The sequence below is a fragment of the Symphalangus syndactylus genome, chromosome 6 (genome assembly GCF_028878055.3).
Source record: "Symphalangus syndactylus isolate Jambi chromosome 6, NHGRI_mSymSyn1-v2.1_pri, whole genome shotgun sequence".
Classification (NCBI taxonomy): Eukaryota; Metazoa; Chordata; class Mammalia; order Primates; family Hylobatidae; genus Symphalangus; species Symphalangus syndactylus.
Window position 1 is genome coordinate 71,582,406 of NC_072428.2, and position 7,917 is coordinate 71,590,322.

Consider the following 7,917-nt stretch of genomic DNA (forward strand, 5'->3'; position numbering starts at 1 on the left):
CATCTCTACTGGAAAAAAAAAAAAAAAAAGAAAAAATTTGCCGGGTGTATTGGCATGTTCCTGTAATCCCAGGTACTCAGGAGGCTAAGGCAGGAGACTCGCTTGACCCAGGAGGTGGAGGTTGCAGTGAGCCGAGATTGCACCACTGCACTCCAGCCTTGGTGACAGAGTGAGTCTCCATCTCAAAAAGTAAATAAATAAAACCTCCTTACACATTTCTCAGAACATGTATCTGTCCTCAAGCTACACATGATTCTACACGAGAGGGAATTCATCAGGATAATTCGTTTGCTTGATTATGGAGTCTGAGCAGTTCCAAATATAGGCTGTCTTTAAGCTGATGTCCTGAGGATACCGGTATCTTGACTGAGCTCAAGGCTGAAAGCCTCAGAACCAGCTTCAGGAGAAAGAAAGAGGAAATTGCCTTTTCTCTGGCCTTTTCCTTTTGTCTGAGCTACCAGCTGATTGAATGGTGCCCACTCACATTGAGGGATGATGGTCCCACTCGGCTCACCAACTCACGTGTCTCTCTCCTCTGGAAACAGCTTCACAGACTCACCCAGAAACAATGCTGCGCCAGTTCCCTAGATGTTGGTTAATCCAGTCAGACTGATACCTAAAATTCACCATCACACCATAGAAATATAATTAAACCTCTTTAAGTTTAACAAAAATCCTACTGTATGTTAGTTCAGAGTTTGGGTATCCCTAGGAGAAGTTAATTTAATCCACGAGAAAATAAAAAGGCCCAATATCTTTAATTATTTTTTCTCTTCTATTCAACCTAAATTGGTTTAATTGCTGTTTTTTATTTGTTTATTTGGTTGGTTGATTGGTTTTTCTATTTTCTTTTGGTTTTGGTTTTTTATTTTACTTTAATTTTATATTATTTTAAGTCCTGAGATAAATGTGCAGGACGTGCAGGCTTGTTACACAGGTAAACATGTGCCATGGTGGTTTGCTGCCCCACTGTTGTGTCTCTCTCTAAAAATATGTCATAGGATCCTCTAGCCATCTTCTCATATTTCCTTGGCCAAGGCAGTTTTTCCCACTCTTTCATACTCATTCAACAGTTATATGAAAGAAGAGTAGGAACAACTACAATTTATTCTAGGCCACTTAGAATCAAACCCAATTTCCAGATCCACATTCAGAACATGGGAAATTGCATAGATTAGTATTATGTTACAGACAGGAACCAGGAATAGAAGGGGTTGTGAGTCATCTAGTCAGCAATATCTACTATAAAGCCAGGAGACTCTCTCTGTGTGAGATTTTTATTTTTGTTACAGAAGAAGTAGTTTGCTGTGCTTTAATGAACACTGTCAAGAGAAGAAATTAGAACTATCACTTATCTCCACATGTTCAGAAGCTTTTCATCAACCCAGACCCCAAAATGACATGTTGCTCTTTCTTCCTCAGAAGCATGAATTCAGGAATCTGGCAACTCTTCCAGAGGGAAGTCACCTGCCCCATCTGCATGAACTACTTCATAGACCCGGTCACCATGGACTGTGGGCACAGCTTTTGCAGGCCCTGTTTCTACGTCAACTGGCAAGACATCCCAATTCTTACTCATTGCTTTGAATGAATAAAGTCAACACAGCAGAGTAACCTCAAAACTAACATTCGTTTGAAGAAGATGGCTTCCTTTGCCAGAAAAGCCAGTCTCTGGCTATTCCTGAGCTCTGAGGAGCAAATGTGTGGCACTCACAGGGAGACAAAGAAGATGTTCTGTGAAGTGGACAAGAGCCTGCTCTGTTCACTGTGCTCCAGCTCTCACGAGCACCGGGATCACAGACACTGTCCCGTTGAGTGGGCTGCTGAGGAACACCGGGTAAGTGATGCCTCTGAATATCTATGTCTATTAAGGACACATGAAATTCCTGTGGGCCTATTTTCTTGGAGATTGGGTAAAGCCAACCCTGAGTCCCTTTAAGCAACTCTCTTTTGGGCTTTCTTAGCTTCAAACCTCTGAGATTTGACGAAGAAGAAGGGAAATAGAAGAAATGCCATTTCCTAGGGACTTTCTTGTCTCTCATTCTGGGCCCCCTCCCTATGAAACGGTCTGCATGTTACTTTACTGTCTTCACAGGTGCTTCAATCTGTGGCTCTTTTGCAGGTGAAGCTTTTAAAGAAAATGCAGTCTTTATGGGGTAAAGCTCGTGAAAATCAGAGAAACCTGAACGTGGAAACCACCAGAATCAGCCACTGGAAGGTTAGTCCTGTACTACGCTACCTTCTCCAGGAACTTACGGTGGGCAAATGGGTGACTCTTAAAATAGCAACTTGATATCAAACCATAATGATTCTGAGAGTCCATTAAAAAAAAAAAGAAAACATTGAGGAAAACTGGACTCATTTCTTATGTAGAATAGTATGACTTTTAGATGGGATTTCTAACAAAACCATTGATGTTACCCAAAGCATGCTGGTTTCTTTTCATACAAACCTGTAGCTATACACCAACAGATACAAGAAACTGGGCCATCTCACAGCATTCTATATGGGCTGGTTGGATATGCTGGGCATAAGAGTTATTTGACAGTCATGGAAAGCTCAAGTGAACCTTCTGAGCCTGGGTCAGCATTAATCTGAATGCTAGTGGACAAGTAGTATTTGGAATTGCATGGAAAATTTGAGGCAGAAAGAGTGACAGGGGAAATCTAGGGCAACCATGAAATTAAGAATCTAAACTAGTTAATATTGAATAATAACATATGATGAGAAAAGTGGTGAGAAATACGGATTTCTGTCTTGAGGGAGACATGCAAACATGCCCAAAATGTAGGAACTAGTATCTAAATATAAGGAGAACTCTGAGGACTTCAGAGAAATATTAAAAATGATTTTCTCTTTGTGGATGTATACTCGGAGGGTATGATAGCTAATATTAGTGTGTTGAAAAGTATTTCATAAGAATCTAGTCTATGTTGAATATTAAATTAGAAAACCTGCTAGTATGGAAGAAAGAAAGCATCTTTGTCCTCACAAATCGTACAATCCAAATGAGAGAGGCAAAAATGGTCAACAAGCAAGTATGTGCAATACATGATGTGGTCGAATGTGGTAGACTCTTTGTTGGAGGGTAATCAAGCAGGGAAGTAGAAAAGGACAATAGAGGCCAGAAACTGGAGATTAGTGTCTGAGTTTTAAATAGGGTGGTCAGAAAAAAGACTCACTGAAAAATTGAAATTGAACAAAGTTTTGAAGCAGAAGGGGAGCATGAACATGTGTATGGATATATATATGGACCATGAGTGTGTATATATGTATACGTATATGTATATGTGTGTGTGTGTGTGTGTGTGTAAAATTCTAGTTGGAGAGAACAGCATATGCAGTAATTTTGAGTTTGTGTATATTTGGAAGCCCTGGGAACCACAAAGAAGTCTATGTTTCAGATTGGGATGACTTAGAAAAAGAATGGAAGGAAATGAACTCAGGGAGACAAATATGGCCAAATCATAAATGCAGCCTTATTAGGATAGGTTTTGCTGGGCAAAATGCATTTAGCTGGACATGTTAGTCCAAGGTCATTTCACATATAATGAGGTTAAGCAACTTGTTGTGTATCTCAGAAATAGAAATAATTATTTCCTTTCTAGTAACTATAGCTCTATACTCCAACTCTTAAGCATGAACTGTTCTTACTTTTCCATAAATATGGGTTGGAATAGAGAAATTCAAATTGTGTTTTGTTTTTATTTCCAACTATCTTAGAACACACATTATCTTGAATAAATATAATGTAATTGGTCAGATACATCTGTGTTGATCTTTATGCAGAAAGAAAGGAAAGGAAAAAAATTTGTGGATTCTAAGAACTGGCAAGACTGATGTTTAAACTGTTGGGATTTCGAAAGACAAAGGGAATCAGTGAGATTTAATAGCAGATGGATAAATACAATTATCTTTTGACTAACCCATTATCACTGCAGGAGTATGTGAAATTAAGGCTAGAAGCTATTAGAGCTGAGTATCAGAAGATGCCTGCATTTCATCATGAAGAAGAAAAACAGAATTTGGAGATGCTGAAAAAGAAGGGGAGAGATATTTTTCATCAACTTCATTTAAGTAAAGCCAAAATGGCTCATAGGAGGGAGATTTTAAGGGAAATGTATGAGGAGCTGAAGGAAATGTGCCATAAACCAGATGTGGAGCTACTTCAGGTACAAACTCACAATGTGGTTTCAGGTTTTTGACTATTCACATGTATAAGTATTTTCCTCGTGGCTGAAATCCATCTCCCTACCTTTATTTCCATGATGTGTTTCCAAAAACACATTCACATAACTAACGCTACTTTATTGGGAGAGTATAGCCCCGCCAAGGGATTCTACCAGGCCAAAGGTCAATCCTACTTTATCCACCAGCCACAAAACTTTGTGGAATGGTCAAGGTAACAGCCCCAATAACTATTCCACAACTAGGTCAATAATACATTTTGGGTTGTCAAACATGTATAAAATTGTGAGTGATTCATTTCCATTTAGGTTAATTTGAGGACATGGCAAGATCAGAAGTTTTGGGAATCTAGGCTAATATTATTTTGGGATCCAATCATTTGGGTAATAGGTTCTGGGAAAGATGACTGAGTAGGTTATTCGAGGTTACCATGGAGCACAGACTCTCTGGGCCTCTTCTCCCTTCGCTTCTTTAGAGAGTGTCTTCAAGACTCAGATCTTCCCAGGACATTAATTAGTGGCAATATGACTGACTGGGTTTTTCATTACAGAAGAAATAGAAAATGCTTTGCAGAAGAGAAGATGGTAGGGAAATAATATCTTGAGGAACTGACTCCATATTTTACACTGAACTTAATGAAAGACGCATCTTGTGAACTGCACTAAATCTTTCTATTTTTTTTTTTTTTTTACAGGCTTTTGGAGACATATTATACAGGTGAGTGTGTACCTGGATTTTAGAGTATGTTCTTTCAGTTTCCACAAATATCAAAGCAGGCTCTACCAAAGTCATGGCATAAATGATTAAGATATTGATTGATACTACTTTATTCTTTTTTCGCGTCTACTTTCATTCCCGCACCAGAAAAGACAAGACCACCAAGTAAATAAATACATACATAAATAAATAGTGATAGAAAATTTAAAAAGAACATGTTTATTCCTGATTTTGTTTTATTGCTTAAAAGCCTGCATAGGTGAAAGATGAAGTTTTGTTTTGTGGATGGTGAGAAAGTCACCAGAGGAAGCAGGAGAGAAGTGGGGGAAGTATTTTAGCAGTGACAAAGTTGATGATTTGTTGTTCATACCTATATACATATCAGTTAACAGTTCTGAAAAATAGATTGAAAAAACTGTGGAGTGTTAGAACTGTATGAGTCTCTAGGAAAGCTTGTTTCTAAAAGGCAGGTCTAGCTGCCTAGAACAAGTTTCACATTCTTTATCTTAAAAAGGAAGCAGCAGATGCAGCAGTCTCCCCAGAACCCCGCTATTTCAGACAAAGATGTCAGGGGAGTCTTCCAAGAAGTGGAACTCAGAATTTTGTTTCTGAATATTCTCAAGGCCATAAGGCTAAGGAACCTTACACATTTGGGGCAAAAAATGAGAAAGATCAGACTGAATTCTGACTCAGACTCTCCCACTATGCTTTAAAATATGGAAACTGTAAATAGGAATTAATTTCCAAAAGGAAGTGATTTTTGAATTATCAAATTTGTGGGTTCAAGGGATTCTCATGAAATGTCTTTTAAATGCAAATAGTGACTTTTATTTATTTTATGGCTGTAGATGTTGTAACTGCAGGTTTTTCTTTGCAGGAGTGAGTGCGTGCTGCTGCACATGCCCCAGCCTCTGAATCTAGAGCTCAGGGCGGGGCCCATCACTGGACTGAGGAACAGGCTCAACCAAATCCGAGGTAAGTCTCCACCCACAGGCAGCACTCCCACTATCTAAATATTATTATTGTTAGGATCACACTGGTAATATTTCACCCTTTATCAAATATTTTACTTCTTTATAGACGTAAGTGAACAATATAATCATGCAACTCTTTTGTATCTATGTCTGTATAGTCAGATTTTTATAGCATTAAGTTTGAAAGATAGTCAAAAACAAATATGTTATGGCCTCATATGTACTGAGTAATGTAATGGGAGAAAGGAGCAGTGTAGCAAATTTAAAAAAGGAGTAGATGGAACAATGCTCAGAATGAAGGTGAGTTATTTAATGCTAAATACAAAATTTTACATTTCTTTAGTGTATTCATTTGAACAGCTAAGAACTGTTCTTTTGGGGAATATAGTTTACTGGAGATTCTTGGGGTTTTAAATTTTTTAAATGGATATATATTATGTATTTCCAAGAAAATTAGTTAATGGGTAAAAATAAAAAGAAGAAATCATTTTGTGAATACAAGTAAAATTACATACAAAAAGAAGTTCAGTTTAATTGCAATATGAAAAGCTACATGTTAAGTCTAAAATCCAGCTTCAGCCCCAAGCTAGCATGGAGGGCCACAGAGAGACTGGTAAAAGATTTTGCAGAAATCTCCTTTAAATTATCACTTTTGACATGTACTTATGGATTTTTATCCAGTTATCTAGAGCAGTTCTTGAGTAACTGAAAATCTTCACTTTCATTCCAAAATGATAGCACTAGTTTTTAAGAATAAGAAACATTTCTAAATAATGATCTTGATAACAGCATAGCATTTAGGGCATATAATGTGCAAATTTTGCTTTGAAAATTGGATTGAAAGAAGTTGGTCTTACATTTGGCTCTCAGTGTGTAAGTTTTCAAAACTCTTTTAATATCTGTGGTTAGCGTTTTGTTTGTCTTGTAGATAATATTAATCATCTCTATACTTTATTAGAAGTTACAAGCAAAAGTGTCCTTGTGACTTTACATTTCCTGGTAAATTAACTTCTTGATAGAATGCTTTTTGCTTATTTACACCTGTCTATGCATGTTTTCTTTCTTTCTTTCTTTGTATTTATTTATTTATTTATTTATTTATTTTGCAGTGGATATTGCTCTGCATCATAATGAAGCCAACAGTCATATCTTTCGATGTGTACACTTGAGAAGCATTTGTATTGGATGTGACCATCAAAATGCCCCACATATCACTGCAACACCTACAAGTTTTCTTGCATGGGGTGCTCAGAGTTTCACCTCCGGCAAATATTACTGGGAGGCCCATGTGGGGGACTCTTGGAATTGGGCTTTTGGTGTCTGTAATAAGTATTGGCAAGGGAAGAATCGGAATGGCAATATATATGGAGAGGAGGGACTCTTTAGTCTTGGGTGTGTTAAGAACGACATTCAGTGCAGTCCCTTTACCACCTCCACAATTACACTGCAATATGTCCCAAGACCTACCAGCCACATAGGATTATTCCTGGATTGTGAAGCTAGAACTGTGAGCTTTGTTGATGTTAATCAAAGCTCCCCCATATACACCATCCCTAATTGCTCCTTCTCACCTCCTCTCAGGCCTGTCTTTTGCTGTATTCACCTCTGGCCAGAGACAAATCAGAAATGTGTTCATCTGCTGTGGGAAACCCTTTATCCCAGAAAGCTTTCTTCCTTGTGCCTTATCAAACAGGACAAATAGGTTCTGTTCCATGTCTTGAATTGCATTCTAATGTTATTAAAACTCATTTATTGTGTTACTATTAAATGCGGTAAAAACACTAAAAGTATATGTATTGGTTGTTTATTAATTAATTTCTGAAAAATCATTATTCATGATCATGGCATAAAATATATTCTCTGTTTTCTCTTTTCTTCACTTCTGACTGCCACTGAGTGAAATAATAGATGACAGACATGTTTTAATGAAGTTACAATCTGCGGAAGACAGTGGGGATCTTTCGCTTCATGCAAAAACTTGGAGTGAAGTCTCAATGATAACTGTGAAGTGTTTCTCTTTCTCTTTATCTAACTATAT

The 7,917-nt window shown here is 37.6% G+C and overlaps 1 pseudogene; it reads left to right on the plus strand.

Annotated features, from left to right (window-relative positions):
* Positions 1-1,426: 1,426 nt before the first annotated feature.
* Positions 1,427-7,587, plus strand: LOC129485324 (tripartite motif-containing protein 49D-like; annotated as a pseudogene).
* The last annotated feature ends 330 nt before the right edge of the window (positions 7,588-7,917 follow it).